General features: G+C 44.7%; 1 protein-coding gene across 1 annotated transcript in view; it reads right to left on the bottom strand.

Moving 5' to 3' along the window:
• Positions 1-17,873, bottom strand: part of LOC149854818 (ankyrin repeat and fibronectin type-III domain-containing protein 1-like) — a 596,514-nt gene extending 578,641 nt beyond the window's left edge. Inside the window, exons 1-3 of the mRNA XM_090023526.1 lie at positions 17,695-17,873; positions 14,186-14,288; positions 4,200-4,264 (exon numbers count right to left, since the gene is read on the bottom strand). The gene's annotated coding sequence lies outside the window, so the exon portion shown is untranslated. The remainder of the gene's footprint in view (positions 1-4,199; positions 4,265-14,185; positions 14,289-17,694) is intronic.
• Positions 17,874-18,418: the final 545 nt, after the last annotated feature.

The raw sequence follows: 18,418 nt of genomic DNA, 5'->3' as shown, positions 1-18,418 counted from the left end.
TTGGTTTTTTTCTGGTTCTAAGATAGCAAGCCCCCTCGCCAAAAGGAGTACTTTCAGGGGCAAGGGGAGGGACTTCTGGTGGCAAAGGTCAGGGGTCAGGACTTCCGGTTCCATGATGGTGATCAGGGAGTGGGGCAGCTGTCAAAGGGCAGGGCTACTCTTGCAGCCCTCAACATCTCATCAAAACTTGTTAAGCAGCCCTCCAGCTGAAATAACTGCCTGCCCCTGGAGTAAACCCTACCTCAGATGGATCCCTTTTATAAGAGGACTTCAAGGGTAGAGTAATGTAAGGGCAGGGACTGCACTGCATTGTACTTCAGTGCCCCTTGAAATGATCAGGGGCCTGGGAGGCAAGATCTATAAGGAAAAGCTGAAAGAACTAGGGTTATTTAGTTGGAAGAAAAGAAGACTGATAAGGAGATTTGACAACAGTCTTCAAATACCTGAAGGGGATTATAGAGATGAATGAAATGGGCTTTTCTCTGTGGCCATGGGGGATGAGACTAAGAATAGCCTCAAGCTGCAACAGAGGAAATTTAGGCAAATTTCTGATTCTGAGGGTGGTCAAACATTGGGACAGGCTGCCAAGAAAAGTTATGGAATCTCCATTCTTGAAAACTTTCAAAAGCATCTTAAACAGACACTTATCTGGGATGGTTTAGTCAGGGATGATCCTGCCTTGAGCAGGGAACTGAACTAGATGACTTTGTGAGGTCCCTTCCACCCCTATTTTCCTATGATTCTAAGTCTTCCTAAACACACTTATCTGGAAGAAATGAAGTATCCCATCAGCTTCTGAATTAATTACAAGCACAGAGAAAATGTTTATAAACATTTTGTAATTATTGCACTTTTCAAAGATCAAAATGATGTTGAATAAAGGAGTTTCAAGCATGACTGGTTTTGAAGTGTTCATTTGAAAATGGGTACTCATTTTCCCTACAAGATAGGTGACATTACTATCATAGCAGGTTCATCTGAACTGGTGACACAGTTGAAAGACTCCAAATTCCAATAAAGAGATTAAAACATGAAAGCACACATTAGGCCTAACACTGATTCCTGTCACAACATACTAAATACTTTTTTGTGACTTGAAATGGTTCTACTTATTACCTTTCACTTGCAGCCAATACGAATTAAATTTTGTTTGTATGATTTGGAAGATGCCATAAAATGCCCTATAACATCCAAATATATTACACTATTTATTTCTAGTCGTTTCTATAGCACTCATCACTATAATGTCTCAGTACCTCCATTCTGTTCCTTTTATAATTAAGAGAACAAGAAACAATCAAGAGAGCAATAAATACATCCATACCGCTCACAGATCAAAAGTCTAACATTTATGATCCTCATTTTGCAATCAAAACCAAACAAGTAGACTCTTGACTCTATGTAGACCAAGAATTTCTTCCCCTCCAAACTTGTTCCATTTTGCTAAGATTGAAATAGATGTATTGCACAGTAATTGTCCATCCCTCTTCCTCCTTTATTAATGCTTGATACTATTGTTTACAATCCTTTTCTCATTTGACAGTTTTATTCTGTAATATTACAGTAGCACCTACAGTCCCAATTGTGAGAAGGTCAAGAGTACCCGTGTCGTGGAGAAGCCCGAAGAAGAAGATGCAGCTGGCCGCTGCAGCCCTCCATGGGACTACCGATCCGCTCCCACGGAGCTTTACTGACTCGCCGGGTGCACTGAATTGGTGCAATTAAGCTGCTGGGAGCGTGGTGCGCTGTGACCACTGGACTCCCTCAAAGCTCTGTCCTATACTATTTAAAATCTTCATTAATGATGTAGATATTGGTGTCAGAAGTAGACTGGCCAAATTCACCAACGACACCAAACTCTGGGGTAAAGCATCCACACCTGAGGACAGGACGGTGATCCAGGCTGACGTTGACAGGCTCAGGAAATGGGCAGACAAGAACCTGATGGTGTTTAACACCGAAAAATGGAAGGTTCTCCACCTTGGGAGGAAAAACCTGCAGCATCCTTATAGGCTTGGCAGTGCTACGCTGGTTAGGGCTACAGATGAAAGGGATTTGGGGGTCATGGCTGACCACAAGATGAACATAAGCCTCCAATGTGATGCTGCAGCTAGCAAAGCGAGCAAAATGCTGGCTTGCATCCATAGATGCTTCTCAAGCAAATCCCAGGATGTCATTCTCCCGTTGTACTTAGCCTTGGTGAAGCTGCAGCTGGGGTACTACGTCCAGTTTTGGGCTCCACAATTCAAAAAGGATGCGGAGAAGCTTGAGAGGGTGCACAGGAGAGCCATGTGCATGATCAGAGGTCAGAAAAACAAACCTTATGATGACAGGCTGAGAGCCATGGGACTCTTCAGCCTGGAAAAGCACAGGCTCAGGGGTGATCTGATGGCCACCTATAAGTTTATCAAGGGTGCTCAACAGGATCTGGGCGAATGTTTGTTCACCAGAGCGCTCCAAGGGATGACAAGATCGAATGGTCACAAACTCCTCCATGACCGTTTCAGGCTGGACATAAGAAAGAACTTCTTTACACTTCAAGCCCCCAAGGTTTGGAATAGACTGCTGCCGGAGGTGGTTCAGGCACCCACTTTGAACACCTTCAAGACACTTTTGGATGCTTATCTTGCTGGGATCCTATGATCCCTGCTGACGTCCTGCCCCTGGGGCAGGGGGCTGGACTCAGTGATTCTCCGGGGTCCCTTCCAGCCCTAGTGTCTATGAAATCTATGAAATTTCTGGCTGCAGGCAGTGGGAGGGGAAGCTGGGGGGAGAGGGAGAGAGACAGAGAGAAGAACCACCCACCAGCTGCCCAAGACTGAAGTGCCTGGGAATGGGGCAAGAGACCCATCGGGTCTTCAGAGCTTGGAGGAGCTCAGAGAAAAAAAGTGAAGAGAGAGAGAGAGAATGAAGGCAGAAAACGCAGTTCCACACTACTTGGTTGCAGCTGGTACACGATTAAGCCAGAAAGACTGTAAATGACAGAGTGCACAGGAAGAAAACAAACAAGAAAAGAAGGATGCTCGGCCACTGGAGTCGCAGTCAAGAGACCCAGAAAAGGAACCAGGAAGAAGACTGGGGAGCTGCTGCAGGCTTTCAGAGGTCTTTATTTGTTATTCTTCTGGCCCTATATAAATATATATATATTTGTGCATCTGGCCACACTGTTTATCCAAACAGGTGTCAGCTGGCTCTGGGTCAAGGAAACCATCATCCTCCCAGACTTGATTAGAATCATCAAAGACATGGCAGGCAAGATAATGGGCAGGAGCCTGATCCAATCCTGCCAACTGACACCCGCCTCAACACCAGCAGGACAAGTGAATGTCCTCAGGACGCTGGGCCCCACATCCATATCCTGCAGTGGCCCGACACCAGTCAAAATTATCCCTCATTGTACAAGGTGCTGCACACAGAATGAGATGAGAATGCCTGTACCCAAATCTTACAATCTATATAGACAAGACAGAGAAGAGAAGGGAGGGGCAAATGGAGGAACAGATACACAGTCAGATGAAGTAATTTGCCCAGGTCATGCAGCAGCTTTTATAGACCAAGCCAGAATTGGAACATAAGTCTCCTGCCCATTTCAGGTTTAAAAATTATTTAAATCAGTCTAAATATTACATGTGTCCATGCCCCCGGGAGTACAGTATGGTGAAATGCCATCATCAGCATTTTTACTGAACAAAGGACCCTGACACAGGTTCCTAGTAGCACCTTATAACAGCAAAGAAACAGCCTGAGGGGCTGTGCCAGGCAGCTGGCTTTGACCAGAGTCAGGGAAGAGATGCTGCAGTCACATGTTCCTTTATGTGTATTTATATCTCCTAAAGAAGCATTTTGTGCAGCTGGTCCCAGCAGTGTCCTTGGCTGGCAAAGGCACCAGACTACAGGGCTGCTGAGATAGCATGCCAACAGCAGCTGCAGCCATCTCCTTCTCATCAGTTACAGAAGATTTGGATCCCAGGCTACTTCCCCAGCTGATATAGTGAAATACCTCCAAGACTCCTTGTTAAAAATACTTTGAGATGGGAAAAGAAAGAGCCCTTTGAAGCTAATGGAAAGGTTTGGGTTTTTTCTTTTTTTAACCTGATTTTGGAATATTTGGGGAGAAACCTTGAATCTCTCTGGTAAGTAGGCTGATGTTTGAACTTCTCTAATAAAGAGATTTGGGATAAGAAAAGCAGAATATTTACCATTTGTGTACTTGTATTACTGTGAGAGGTGGGAAAATAACTGATTCTTCAATTCACCCACAAATCTGAAAAGAAAAAAATGTTACAGATCTAGTCAAAGCAAAAATTTCAAGCGAATTCAAGAACTATGTTAGATCAAACAAAACAGCCTCCCTCCCCCAACCTAAACAGTATTTCTAAAGGGTTTACCACTACCTTTTTAATAAATTGAAGAAAACATTTAGAGAAGAAAGTGTTTGGAATAAAAATATTTAATTATTGTTTTACTCCACCCACCTTCCCCCACGAACAATTTGGCAAAATCAAGATCAGTTTGTGAAATGTTTTTATGTTGCTATATCTGCCTTTTTCAACAAAAGATCCATTATACCTGTAAGATTTTTACACAGCTCAAGTTAGACTAGTCTCCAAACTCTTTATTCATGGATAAGGTCCCATTGTGTCAGGAGCTGGCTGCAGGTACACAGAGTAAGAGACAGTACCTGAAAGTTTTCAATCTAAATAGATAATGAATAGGAGAAAGGAAATACTATCACTTTCATTTTATAGCTGAAAAAAATGAGAAGCAGAGATAAGGATCTTCTCCAGAATCCACTGTATGAAAGGGAGTCTTTTAATTTGTTTCAGTGTCTCTGAGTGAGGTCCTAAGACCTAAAGGAATCACTCAAAGTGATTCCACAGTGAGTTAGTGGCAGAAGCAGCTTCTGAACCCAGATTTTCCTGCATGCCAGAATAATCCATTTTTAGTAATAAAGCCCTTAGTTTCATTTTTTCAACACACTGAAGAATTGCAGCTTGTGGAGAAACAAAGTTTAGCTAGGAAAATGGTTTTTTGGGTGCTCTGCTTTGGGAAAGCAACAGGTTTGTGCTTCCCACATGCTGCCAAGAATCACTCCTCTCCTCTGTTTGCACACAATACAAAAGGAGCAGTGAGAAAACAACCTTGGCTACAGGCCTATCCTTTGTTGGTTTCATACGACCTTTCCAAGCAATGGAAAGCAACCTACCCGTTTGGATGAGCTTGTGACATCATTTTTGACAGTGAATTTAGTCACTAATTAGAGCCCAAACTAATGATCCCAGAGAGTGAGGTCACCTGACCACTCCTTTCCACTTCATTCCCACCTCAGGGACCATCATCCTGCTGTTGATGTAGAAATACTGTTACCAACAGCAATACAACAATGCAGAACCACAAACATTTTCTGCAGACTCTCCTGCCTCTGGTCTGTAACTCTTTCCCCATCTCCTCCAAACTTAGTGCCTTGCTCAGGTCCATTGTCCTTCTTCCCACTTCCCTGTTTGGTTTGCTACCTATTTTCTTTCTAAATTTTACAATGTGTAAACCCTTCCCTTTCCTCTCCACCTGGTCTTTACCATCCAGAGCTTGCATAACTCCATTCCCCTGTCCTCTCTTCTCTCCCATCCCCGCCCACTTTCCTCACCCCATTCAAATCTCCAGCTATCCTGCATGCAATACCATAGAACAGAGGTTCCCAATCTGTGGTATGGGTATCACCAGTGGTACACAATTTGTCAGTAGTACTCATTAACAGATTTATTATAATTACTTCATATGACAAAAATTTGCTGGTGGTACTTAAGGTTGTATCATTTTAAATTGGTGGTAAGCAATCTGTCAGAGTTTTGGAACTGCAGTCATAGAGGGTTCCCTTCCATTGTTTCCCAGCATCTAGTATACAGCTTCTGCTATCCCTTTGAGCTGTAGGCCAGAACCTCTGAGTCTGCTCTTCCCGGATACGCTTTACTGGTGTGTGCTGTAGTGTCTTCTTGGAGCAATCAGACCGGTGACAGAATTAGAAGAAGGAAAGTCCCACAGGGATTGGATATGTGAGTTAAAGCAATTCTGGAGGGAGCATTTAAGTCCTCCTTTCTTCCTCCCTTCTCTTCATGCTGCCACCTTTGTTTGGCTCAATACCAGCCTCTTGTGCACTATCTGGGCTCCTCTCTCTCTATTCAAACCTACTATATCCCACAAAGACCCACCAAAGCCAGAACATTTAAGTGGCAAAGAAAAAAACACACATGATGATGCAGAAAGAAACAGACAAAACAACAAATATTTGTACGATCTATTGTTGCCTCATGCTGCTGCAAGGCCAGAACTGCTTCTTGATCCCTTAGACCCTCTATACTCCCTCTCCCACCCAGGCTGCAGTCACATCTTAATTCTAAATTACAGTGTAAGCTCTTCCAGACAAGGACTTGCAGGCAGTTTCTCATTTGGGGTAAACAGCAAGAAATCAGGGGTGGTAGGCTGACTTATAGCAGTTTAAGATGTGGCCTAAGTCTCTGAAGAATCTGTAAAGCTCTGTGCACATGTAAGCACTGCTTAGTGAATCTCTCATACAGCAGCAGCGGCAGCAGTTTCCTTAAATCCAGTGCCTCAGGCCATTTCACCAAAGGTGAGAAGAGAATTCAGGATCTGTGGCTGCTCCAGCACTGTTGGAAGCTGAATTCACAGCAGAATTAGTCACCACTACATAAACGTTCAGAGCCTTGATTGGCCATGATGACCCCACACTGATGCTCTCTAAAAGGACAGCTAGGAACCGTCCAGCCCAGAAATAAACACTGTTCTAAGGAGCAGCTCCCTGGGGAGGGACAGAGGATCATGGTCTGGAATAGCTCCAACAATGCTGTGTTAGTCACTCACAGGGATGACAGAAGCTGACCTGGAAGGAGGGAGAAGGGATTTGGTTTGATGTGTGTCTACACTCCAAACGGAAGTACAATTGCACCACAGCTAGGGATATCTACACTAGCTTCAATTTAGCTAACTTGGGTCACAGTACAGCAAAGCTGCAGCAGCAGTGTGGCCAGTCACATGTATGCTCATAGAGTAATAATTTTTAATATGATCAGATATTTAAGCTGGGGGGGAGGGGGGAGAAACTTTCAGTGTGAGGCACTGTGGGAACATTTTTGGAGAACTGCAAGAACCAGCAGAAGCACAGACCTGTCCACAATACCTTTTGCAGCAGCCAGATGCTGGCAGAGGGCTTACAGAGGTAGATGGTTTATATCACTCAGGGAGGTTATACAATGCTGACACCATAACCAGCAATCCTGTGACCTTCAAAGTACTCCAGATGCATGTACATTTGTGCTGCATTACTAGAGTTCTGCCAAAATAATGTTACAATGTAGCCCATGCCTCGGTGTGGTCTGTATAATTTTGTCCTCAATCGCACTTACTTGCTCAGCAGATGAAGCTCATGCCATTGCATTGCTTCACTGCCAGCAGTATCCAAGCTAATCGGGTACTGCCTCCTTCCTGGAATCACACCTCCAACTGACCAGTGTGTGCTGTTCCCAGGATCCAGACATGGTATATTGTATACATTGTTACAGCACATCTCATCTCATCCCATCCCATTTTCCATCAGTCACTACCCAACTCCCCCCAGCCCACTAAACCAGTACCAGGCATCTCTCTCTCTCTCTCTGTCTCAGTCCTGCTCCCCACCTGTATAATTTTCCCTTGGAAAAATCCAGGCATGTATCTACCCATCTTGATGAAGTAGGGGAGAAAGCTGGAAGCAGGGTTGCAGCTACCCCTGTAGTGCCAGTTGCTGCTTCTTCATCCTCCTTTACAAAATCCTGAATCTACCCATGGAGAAATCGGACCAGGAACAGAGGAGGTATGAAAGTCCAGCTTAGGTGTGTAAAAGGGGTAAAGGAAGCTCAAGAGTCTTTAGTCCACATTCTCCCCTCTAGAAAACTAAGCACTTTCTACTAAGTGAGTAGAGAGCAATAATAGCGAGTGATGAGTGCCGTCTTCCTGGCTACCGGGGATATAGGTGAACATCCTATCCCAGTGCAGCTAACTGTACAACCATTAAGAACAGGAAGTGAGAACAGTCTGGCTCAGTAGCCAAGGGGAAGTGGAAAACATAGTTCTTTTCTGGACCTTTGACTTCTGGCTGAAGCGGGGCAGCACTTCAGGACATGGGTGCTCCATCCAGCACATTCCCAGGCAGTTTGCTGCAGTCTCTTCAACAGAGTGTAATGCCAGTCAGTGCCCTCTCCTACAGTAACTTTTCATGGCTCATTCCAAAAATATTTTCATGCTGCAATCCTTCTAATGATAGGAGTCCTTGAAGCTGCTGCTCACGCTGGGTGGGTTTGAGGCAGGGGATCCATATCTGCCCTGCTCCTCTGGGTCCCAGTCCAGGGCTGCAAGTGTAGGCATAGCAGGCCTCTCTCCTCTCACAACTACTTCCTACCTCACTCTTCTGAGGTCATCATCTGCATCCCCCACCCCAGGATTTCAGCCCAATCCTCTGTCTACAATCAGTGGAATTCCCTCACTCCTATTGGGAGCTGTCCAGCACCACTCTCCAACACTGGGAGCTTTTACCTCTTGAGCTACTCAGCTGAATAGATTCCCTTCCCTGGCTCACTCTCAGGGGGCAGAATCATAAATGAGTAACCCAGTATCTGGCCTCTATTTACAACTCCAGTCTCCCTTCTGTGTAGGGTGCACAGCCCCATCACATTAAGGAAATCTGATCAAGTCCTTTGCACAGGGTCCCATGCTGCCATGTCTTCAGCAGAGAAAGGCCTTAAAATGCAAGTTAAAATGAAAGGAGCCATAAGATCTTCATCTGGCTGTGCTTTAACTGGACTATAAATCAGTGAGTGACTGCACTGTGAAAACTACTGCATAAATACAATAATTATGTTGGGACTCCTGGAGGCTAACTCCTCCTCATCTAATAGGATATGAAAGTCATTGGAGAGAGAACTTCCCTTTGATATGAAAAAAAACCTCACCTTTGATTCCAGGTTTCAATAACTGGCTAATTTGATCATTCATGACATATCCATTCCCCAGGCATGGACCTAATCCCTCTGTTACCTGAGCAGGATAAGGCACAGCTATTTGGTTTTATATAGCCATACATGAGTGAAACTCAGCTGCCCCACTTTTGCTGGGACAGGGTAAGAAGGGATCTGTTGCTTTCTACCACATTTGGTAACTAATTCTGCAGAGTGATACAGAACCTAGACCCAGAAAAGCCCACGGGAATCCCAAAGCATCATATGTGTAAGGACTCTCTAGTGAATTGTTACAGATGTTTTGGAAACATCTCAAGCTGTTTTGGCCAGCACTCAAATTCTCCAGGTCTCACTGCCCCCAGATTTTCTCTTGCTTTCTCCAGCTCATTTTTCTGCACTGACCTCTTTAGTCAATTCTCATTCTCTCTCCAAATGTTTCCTCCCACCCACACAGCCAGGCATCCCCAGAGAATCAGACTGGATTTGCAAAGATTGGGCAGTGGTCACTAGTTACCACACCAGAAACACTTCTGACATTGAAGAAAAGCCTTGCTGGGTGATAGCTGTTCCTCCGCCCTCCTCCAACAATAAAGTCAGAGAGACACTAGAGCAGAGGCCACCCTGCTGACACATGCAAGATGTTGCTCAGGACCAAGGCGCTGCAGCGTACTGTGAGGCTATGCTCTACTCAAGCACTGCTAGAGCAAAGCAACTGCTGCAAGAGCCCTGGCTTCTCCACTTATGCTCACCATTCCAAATTATATCAAGGAAGCTGGCACAGGAAATGCTAGTGCACAAGGAGTCTCTGGTTGGAAAGGACTCATAAAAGATAGATGGTTTAGGGTTCCCAAGAGCACATAACTGTGGCTTAATTCTGTTCCAACTGAAGTCAATGTAGAAACAGAGATAGCACTGACTGACACTGAAAATCCATCTCACTGTCTTACTCTAGAAGAGGCTATAGGACTTTATACGCAGCAGAGGCCGGTGGAGAGGCAAAGTACATGAAGTAATTACTAGGGCAATTACAGGTCCCAGAAAACCAGCTGTTTCCAGGGCTTATTCCGTCATCTTAGCCGATTTTATAAGGCTATTTGAGGTATGCTTCATGGTCCCCTACAGCCTCTGAGCAGGTGAAATCAATAGCCAATGGTATGAGTACATGTTCACTTCTTATATCGAACTCTGTCACCACACTCTCCCTGTTTAAATGGGCCATCAAATATCCCCACTGCAGAAGATATCAAACTAGGTCTCTGTTGCATCTTGTTAATGTCCACATGAAGTCAGGAGAAATTTTGGAGGCATAAAAACACAGGAGCTGCCCCCCTATGCCTGGAGCCAATTTCCTGAAGTCTTTATTCAGACTCAGGTTTCCCTGATTTTTATGCATTTACCAGCAGGCAGGGGATTTCCACAGATCTACACTGGGAATACTAAGTGTCTTTCTTTCTCTGAGTCTAAATAATAACTTTAGGGACTGGGGAGATGGAGATTTAGCTCCAAGATCTTTGATGTATAGTGAGGTGATGTCTGGCCAGAATGTTTGCTAAAATATAAGGATTTGGGCCAAGAACAGACCATACTATATGTACAGGAGGATCTCTTCTTGTCAATGAGCTTACTTGGCAGGTAGAACTGTTATTAATCTAGGAGGGAGCCAGTTTGTCAAACATATGCAGAGGAAGGAACATATTACAATAAAAAAAAATCCGCCTTGCTTTGTTGCTGACAAACTTTTTAATTCATTTTAATTAAGACCCAATATCCTTCTTTCCCAATTTGTCTCAATATCTGATGTCCCTTTTCATTTTATCCTAATGAGTCCAATCACTCTAGACTTTGGGGCAGAACTTTAAAAGTATTTAGGGATCTAATGATTCAGAGAGATCCCTGGTGGGATTTTCAAAATGTTTCTCTTTATCTTTATGTGCCTGAATACCTGAAAATTTGGCCATTTGTATGGATTACAGAACTATATCTGAAACCTACCAACTTCAGCAAGGAAAATCCATATTAGCCAACTTCCCTGTCTCACCAGTACAAAATACCATGTCACTGTAAGGACTGAAAATAGATGGTAGGCAGAGCCTGTCTGTTTCAATGTCTCCCATTCTTACATTGCAGAGATATTTTAGACTCCTTGTCTTTTGCAAATATTCCTTTATGTAAGATTTTGTATGATCATTTCACGTTTTTTTCACTTAGGATCTTTGTCCAAACACGGTAACCTGCATTTTTCCAGTGAAGGATACAGGAAAATGGAACCATGTTTGTAGGTTCTGTTAGTTTAGGGCCCATTTCTGCAGGCCTTACATGCAAGTGGTTTCCAGGACTACTTGTGTAAAAGAAATCTCCAATATCAGGTCTGCAATGAATTGGGTCTTATTATAATGTGAATAGGTTTGATTACTGTTCTTTGCTATATTTATCTCAATGTAACCATTCTGCCAGGTGCAATTATAGTAGAAAGGGCTAAACTCAATTACCCATGGGATCCTTCTAAAAAGAAAAAAAAATACCTTAAACAATACTGGGTCAAGCCTTTGCCCAGAAGCCTAGGAAGCTAAATTAAGTTGTCTGGATGCCTTTTGATGAGCGTTTTTCCCCAGCTCACAAGCGATAAATCCAAGGCTTTGAAACAAACAGAACTTTATTCACAGGGAGGGGACCACACTATACAATCAGGAAAGCCAGATTAATAAATGAGCACTGTTAGATGAGACTTCAGCCCCAGTGCATCATGGCAAAAGCCTTAACAACAATTCTCACATGATTACAAGTGGCTAATGAGGTAGCTGGACACTGGTCTCCTCAGTTAAACTCCACTCTGGGTTGGAGGACTCTGAATTTTAAGCAAACCTGTGTTTTGCCTCAAGAGGTAAACATAGGAACACAAGAGATGCCATAGAGGGTCAGACCACAGCTTAGCATCCTTCATCCCTGGCTGGGCCTCTAGTGTTCCTGGCCAGCCTTCAAAGACAGGCACTGGGGTTCTTCTGGCCAGGAAAGCACTGGCTCTCTGCAGGTGTCCTGAGCCTCCCCTTGGATGAGGTAGGGGTGGGGCCTGGTCTGCATGCACAGCCAGATCTACACTTTCCACCTTCAGGCCCTGCAGAGGCTCCTTTATGGTGCCAGTAGCCAGGTAACATAGTGCCTAATAGGACATGCCTTCCTCCATCTCTTCCAAGAATTCCAGTAAGACCAGCAGCTCTTCTATCTGCAAAGTCTCTGCCTCCAGGTCCCCAGACATGACTGCCCAGGGCACTGACCTCCTAGCCAAGCCCCTGCTGAAAAACTTACAGCTGGTGGTGCCAATGACAGAACTGTTCTGGGTGTGCCAGAGGATGGCCCTGGCCAACATCACCCATATCAGTGACCTCCTAGACTATGCAGGATGGGCAGATCCATCTGTACTGGCTTGGTTCATGGAGCTGCCTACACTGTGCGCGCCCTACCATTTACTCCTCCCTGCCAGGCACAGCCCTTGCTTATATCCGAGAGGTCCTGTGCAAGGGCAGTCCTTACCAAGTGATTTCTCTTAGTTTCCCAGAGCTTGTCATAAGGCAGAGGTGGGCTGTTCAGAAGCAGACCTATTTAGGGAGTCAACTTTAAACACCCAAGTCCGAGCATGAGGAACATTGTGTCTCTCATGTTTAATTCCTGCCTCTCATTACCTGGGGATTTATGAAAAATATATTGTTGCTCCAGCTATTGTTTCTTTTTTTCCCCCCATCTCCAGATCCAGATACTCGGTATTACCAGTAATTATAATTATTCTAGGGGAAGCAATTCTTCTAGCAGTGGGTTCTCTGAATTGAAGCCACATCTGCTGCTGAAACCAACTGCCATCCAGTTAACTGACATGAATCTAATATGCTTGTTTCAGTGAAACATTCACATGTTCTGTGGTTCAGCCACACTCGTCTCAAAGCTCAATTAGGATATTCAAGAAACATTCCCATTGCCTTCCACTGTCAAAAGAGCAGTGAATTCATGGCCAAAAGACAGCCATCAGCCTTTTAGTTCCCATCTGGAAGGAATCACCTTGCCTGAATATTCTCAAGGTAGGAATGATATAATTGCAGTGCTGTTTGGCAGTCAGAGTGGGGAACAGGAAGTCAGGACTCCTGGATTCCCTAGTTTTGCAAAACAACTTGCTGTGTGATTTTAGAGAGTCTTTTAATCTCTCTAAGCCTCCCTTCCCCATTTGTAGAACAGAGGCTCCCTGAGGTTTATGAGGATACATCATTAATGTTTGGAGAACATTAGATGTTCCAATAATGGTAACTGTAGACAAATTAAAATAAATAGTGATGGATGAATGTTCAATGTGAAAGTATGGCTAGTAGTGGGCTAAGTAATGCAAGGTGCATTTCAAATCTGCAGTGTGTGGGAACATTTTGACATGTGATAGAAGCATGGAATATTCATCCATTCACTTCTCCCTTGGAATAAAAAGTCACTATAAGGGACCTCTAAATCGATTTTTATAGCCACACATAGGAGCGTTTCATGAGAAAGGCCTACTATCCTTGCAGTTTTGGTGAGGTTGCATGCTTGCTCCATCTATAAAGGAAAGGGTTTTTTTGGTGGTGGTGGGGGAGTAGTAAAGGCGTGATCTTAAACTACTGACGTCAATGGCACAGCTCCAACTGATTTCAACAAGCTTTGGATCAAGCCACATATAAGTTTCCTGAATTATAGCAGTCTATTTTGTTTTGTTTTTTAATCACAAAATGTCAACAGTATCCAGGTGCCTTTAATAAGATCATGTAATTCTTTCATCTTCCCTGTAATACATTTAAAAAAAATAACACTTTTGGTTCTAAGCTGAGGTTGGCCCTCTAGTGGGCTATTATAAAACTGTGCAACAAAACCCTGTAGTATCAGGCACAATCACTACAGCCAAGAAAGGGTTTACATTACATAACACATACATTACAACTGTAACCAAAAGAGATACAGTACTATACATTTCAGACAGCAGTGTTCTTCACCTTTATGCAGCTATGCTGTGTAACTCTCCTTGCCTCCTTACTAACCCCTCCAGTCCCTCAGATGATGGATACATTCCCTAACAGAAATTAACTTTTAACGTGAGAAATCCAGATCAATAGCTCTGCCAAACAAAAATCTTCATTCACTTGCACTGAAGGCTGAAACTATCTATAACTTACCCCAGGCAAAAACATCTCCAGAGAATACAGCAGTTTTCTCCAAACAAATGTTTTGGAAGGTCTGGCAGCAAGCCATACTTGACCAGCAGACGTCTACTAGGACCTGTGTGAAAGCAAATTAGAAAAGCAGCCATGTAAAAAAATACAACTTTTTGCTCCAGTGATCTGTTCCCAAGCATGTTAACAGAATCATACATGTTGGCTTTTTGCTTAAAGTAAATAGTGACCATTTTATACTTTTGTTGGCATTGCAGAGTCCAGAGAGCCATAAGTAAGCAATCTGGGATCTGTCTCAGCTCAGGCATCATAAGCAGAGCTAAGGGAGTTTTGACAGCGAAGTCTTACTTAGCATTGATGCATGACCCAGAAAGAACTCAGCATGATTCCCAGGACCTGCTGGAGGACCAGCAGTTAGGGGGTTGGCAGTAGGGAAACAAACGTAATACATGTAAACTGGGGAGGCATGAACTGAGAAATCATACCCCACAAGACCGAGGCTTGCCAAATACATAATTTTATTCTGATGCTTGTATTATTTTGTGTTTCTCATATAGCTCTAGCTCCTGGAGTCATATGAGTTTGTGAGAATCTCATATGAAAACATTTCTAGTTCACCTGGTTACAGAGAACACACAAGATATATGAACCCTAAAGGCAAGTACTTGAGCCTTGTTTTTAAGCTTTTTACACATGAGTTGGTACATAACTTTTAATTGCTTGAGGTGGTAGTATCTAATGACAGTTTTCATTGCCCTTTCAATTGATGCCACACTTTACAAAGTGCTCCTCAGTAATAACACATTCCTAACATAATCACATCAGTAAACTGCTGTAAACAGAGGCAGCATTGAGAATCCGGCAACTTACACAGCAGCAAAATAAAGCAGGGTCCTCACATCAGAAAAGCAGTTAGGTTATTTTGCTATGAAGTTGGCACTTATTGAAGAGTTCAAAAACAGTTCACAAAATGGAGTGTCGCCTTTGGGGTGCTAAGGATCCAATGAGCCATTTTGCCTGCTGTGTTGGTGCATAGCCATCATGCATTTCTTCCCAGGGCTCTCTGTTGACATGTGGAGGCAGAGGTATGAAAGGGCTGGGCCCAGAGCAGTACTAAACATAACTACTCTAATTGCCATGCTTTCAATGTTCAGCTGTGCTGCCCCCTCAGAGTTTGCCTCTGAGGCTCTGAAGAAGCTTCAATTTTCACACCACCCCCATGCATTTATGTCACAGGAGGGAAGTAGAATTGTGCTGACACAATGACTCAGTGGCACCGGTCAGGCAAAGTAGAGAATTGAAGGAGCAAAATCTCCTGATCTATGTTAAGAGCTGATGAAAAAAAGTGCACAGAAAGAACCATGCCCACAAGCAGTTGTACTGGTTCTGCAAAACCAGGAACCTGTTAAGTGCCACCTGACTATTTACATGTATCAGTGCAGCCTGCAGCTACTTAAAAAACCTGTTGTGGTGCCTATAAAACTTCAAGGTTAGGCAGCCACTGTGCTGAGAACACTGATGGTTGCATTGACTAGGGGCTACCCCTTCGTTTCACTGTTCACCTCCAACTGTATGGATCCTCTTGTCTCTTGGCCTAGACTTAAGGGCTCTTTGGGGGCATGGGCTTTCTGTTGAGTACACAGCACCCAAAAGAATGGGGTATTCATCCATGCCAGGGGATCTCCTAGGTCAGTGATTTTCAAGCTGAGGTCCGCAGACCATAGTCTAAAGACTATGTCAAAGGGGTCCATGAAAGGTGTTTCACAAATTTCATAGACATTAGGCCTGGAAGGGACTTCATGAGACCATTGGGTCCAGCCCCCTGCCCAAGGAGCAGGAAGTCAGTTAGGGTCAAAGGATCCCAGCAAGATAAGCAACCAAATGCTTCTTAAAAGTATCCAGAGTAGGTACTTGCACCACCTCTGGGGGGAGTGCATTCCAGGCCTTGGTGGCTTGGACAGTGAAGAAGTTTTTCCTTATCTCCAGCCTAAAACGTCTTGCAGGAGTTTGTGACCATTGGTCCTCATCTTCTCTTGCGTTGCTCTTGTGAACAAGCATTTCCCCAGACCCTGATGCACACCCCTTATGTACTTATAGGCTGCCACCAAATCACCCGAGCCTATGCTTCTCCAAGCTAAAGAGTCCCATGGCTCTCAGCCTGCTCTCCTGCTCTCTGATCATGCGTGTGGCTCTCCTCTTGACTCTCTCAAGCTTCTGCACATCCTTCCTGAATTGTGAACCCCAGAACTGGATGCAGTACACCAGCTGCGGACTCACCAAGGCTGAGTACAGCAGGAGGATGACTTCCTGGGTCTTGCTTGAGATGCACCGGTAGATGCAAGTCAGAGTTTTATTTGCTTTGCTAAGTGTGGTATCACATTGGTGGCTCATGTTCATCTAGTGGTCAATCATGACCCCCAAGTCTCTTTTGGCCATGGTGCTAGCGAGTGTGGCACTGCCAAGCCTGTAAGTGTGATGTTGGATTCCCCTCTCCCCCCCACCCCAAGGTGGAGCATCTTGCATTTCTCTGTATCATAGATTTCATAGACATTCGGGCTGGAAGGGACCCCAGAGGATCATTGAGTCCAGCCCCCTGCCCAGGGGCAGGAAGTCAGCAGGGATCATAGGATCCTAGCAAGATAAACATCTCCCCCACTGAGATTCAGGACGGACTCAAGAGAGACTCTGACAGGCCTAGGGTCACAGAGGAGTTTGTGACCATTTGATTTGTCATCCTTTGGGGCGCTCTGGTGAACAGATGTTCCCCCAGATCCTGGTGAACACCTCTAATAAAAACTTATAGGTGGCCACCAGATCACCCCTGAGCCTACGCTTTTCCAGGCTGAAGAGTCCCATGGCTCCCAGCCTCATCATAAGGTCTGTTATCCTGTCCTCTGGCGTTTTCCTGGGTGTTGGTTGCCAGCTGCCCTGTTTGGTTTAGCAGGGGGGTCCAATGATGCCCTTGTTTTTTTTTCCAACTGCTCACGTATCTGAAGGGCTTTTTATTGTCTTTGATTCATGTAACCAGATGGAGTTCAGTTACAGCCTTGGCTTTCCTAGTTTGTTCCTTACAGGTGCAGACCAGTGCCGAATACTCTTCCTTAGTGGTGTTTCCTGTCTTCCATCCTTTATAAGCTTCTCTTTTTAGTTGTAGGAGGTCCATGAGTTCCCTGTTGAGCCAAAGGGGCTGCTGAGCCCTTTTACTACCTTTCTTACAGGCTGGAATGGACTTACCTTGTGCTTTTAGGATTGCTTCCTTAACAAGCAACCACTCATCTTGAACTCCATTCCCTGTCAAATCATGGCCTCTCAGGGCTGCAACAACAAGCCTCCTGAGCTTATGAAAGTCATCTTTCCTAAAGTCGAGGTCTTCTTCATTGCTGACTTGTCAGCTTTGCGATGGACAGTGAAAGTGATCTACTTGTGGTTACTGTCTCCCAGTTTCCCTTCGATTCTTAGGTCACTCACTAGATTATCCCCTTTGGCCAGTACCAGGTCCAGCCGTGCCTTACCTCTTGTTGGTCCGTAAACTTCTTGAGACAGGTAACAGTTCATCCACGCACGTGAGGAAGTTTTGTGACTGATCGGATTTGGCTGAGTGCTCTTCCTATGAGATGTCCAGGTAGTTGAAGTCTCCCACAATGACCATGAACCAAAAGCGTGCAGCCTCAGCCAGCTTCCTGGCAAATTCATGGTCCAGCTCTTGTTCCTGATTTGGAGGTCTGTAGTAGACTCCTACCATTGTGTCCCCTTCATCATGTTCCCCTCGTATTCTAACCCAGAGGGTCTCCAGTCTATGATCAATTCATAGATTTCATAGACATTAGGGCTGGAAGGGGCCTCGGGAGATCATCGAGTCCAGCCCCCTGCCCAAATCAAAAACATGGGCAACTGAGGCCTCTCAAGTCTGGGGGTGGGGGCATCAGGTCAGCAATGGCAGTGGTGGGGCAGGGTCCCCCCAGTCCATGACCCAGGGCAGGGGGGGTGCCTCAGCAGCATAGAGGATGCACTTCTGCCAGTTTCACAGCAGCTGGTGCTTCCAGCGGGTACACTGCCAATCTCAGGAGGTGCACCCCTACCCATCGCCAATATCAAAACTATGTAAATGCCCACACTTACAAGTCAAAGGGGTCCGCACCTGTATTCAAAATTTCCAAATGGGTGAGCAAATGAAAAAAGGTTGAAAACCACTGCTCTAGGCACTACTGGCACACACGTAATATGTGAGAAAACTGA

This window comes from Crocodylus siamensis, chromosome 12 (genome assembly GCF_052110815.1).
Source record: "Crocodylus siamensis isolate JL-2025a chromosome 12, ASM5211081v1, whole genome shotgun sequence".
In the NCBI taxonomy this organism is placed as follows: Eukaryota; Metazoa; Chordata; order Crocodylia; family Crocodylidae; genus Crocodylus; species Crocodylus siamensis.
The sequence above is the reverse complement of the archived record's forward strand: the minus strand, read 5'-3'. Positions and strand labels throughout refer to the sequence as shown.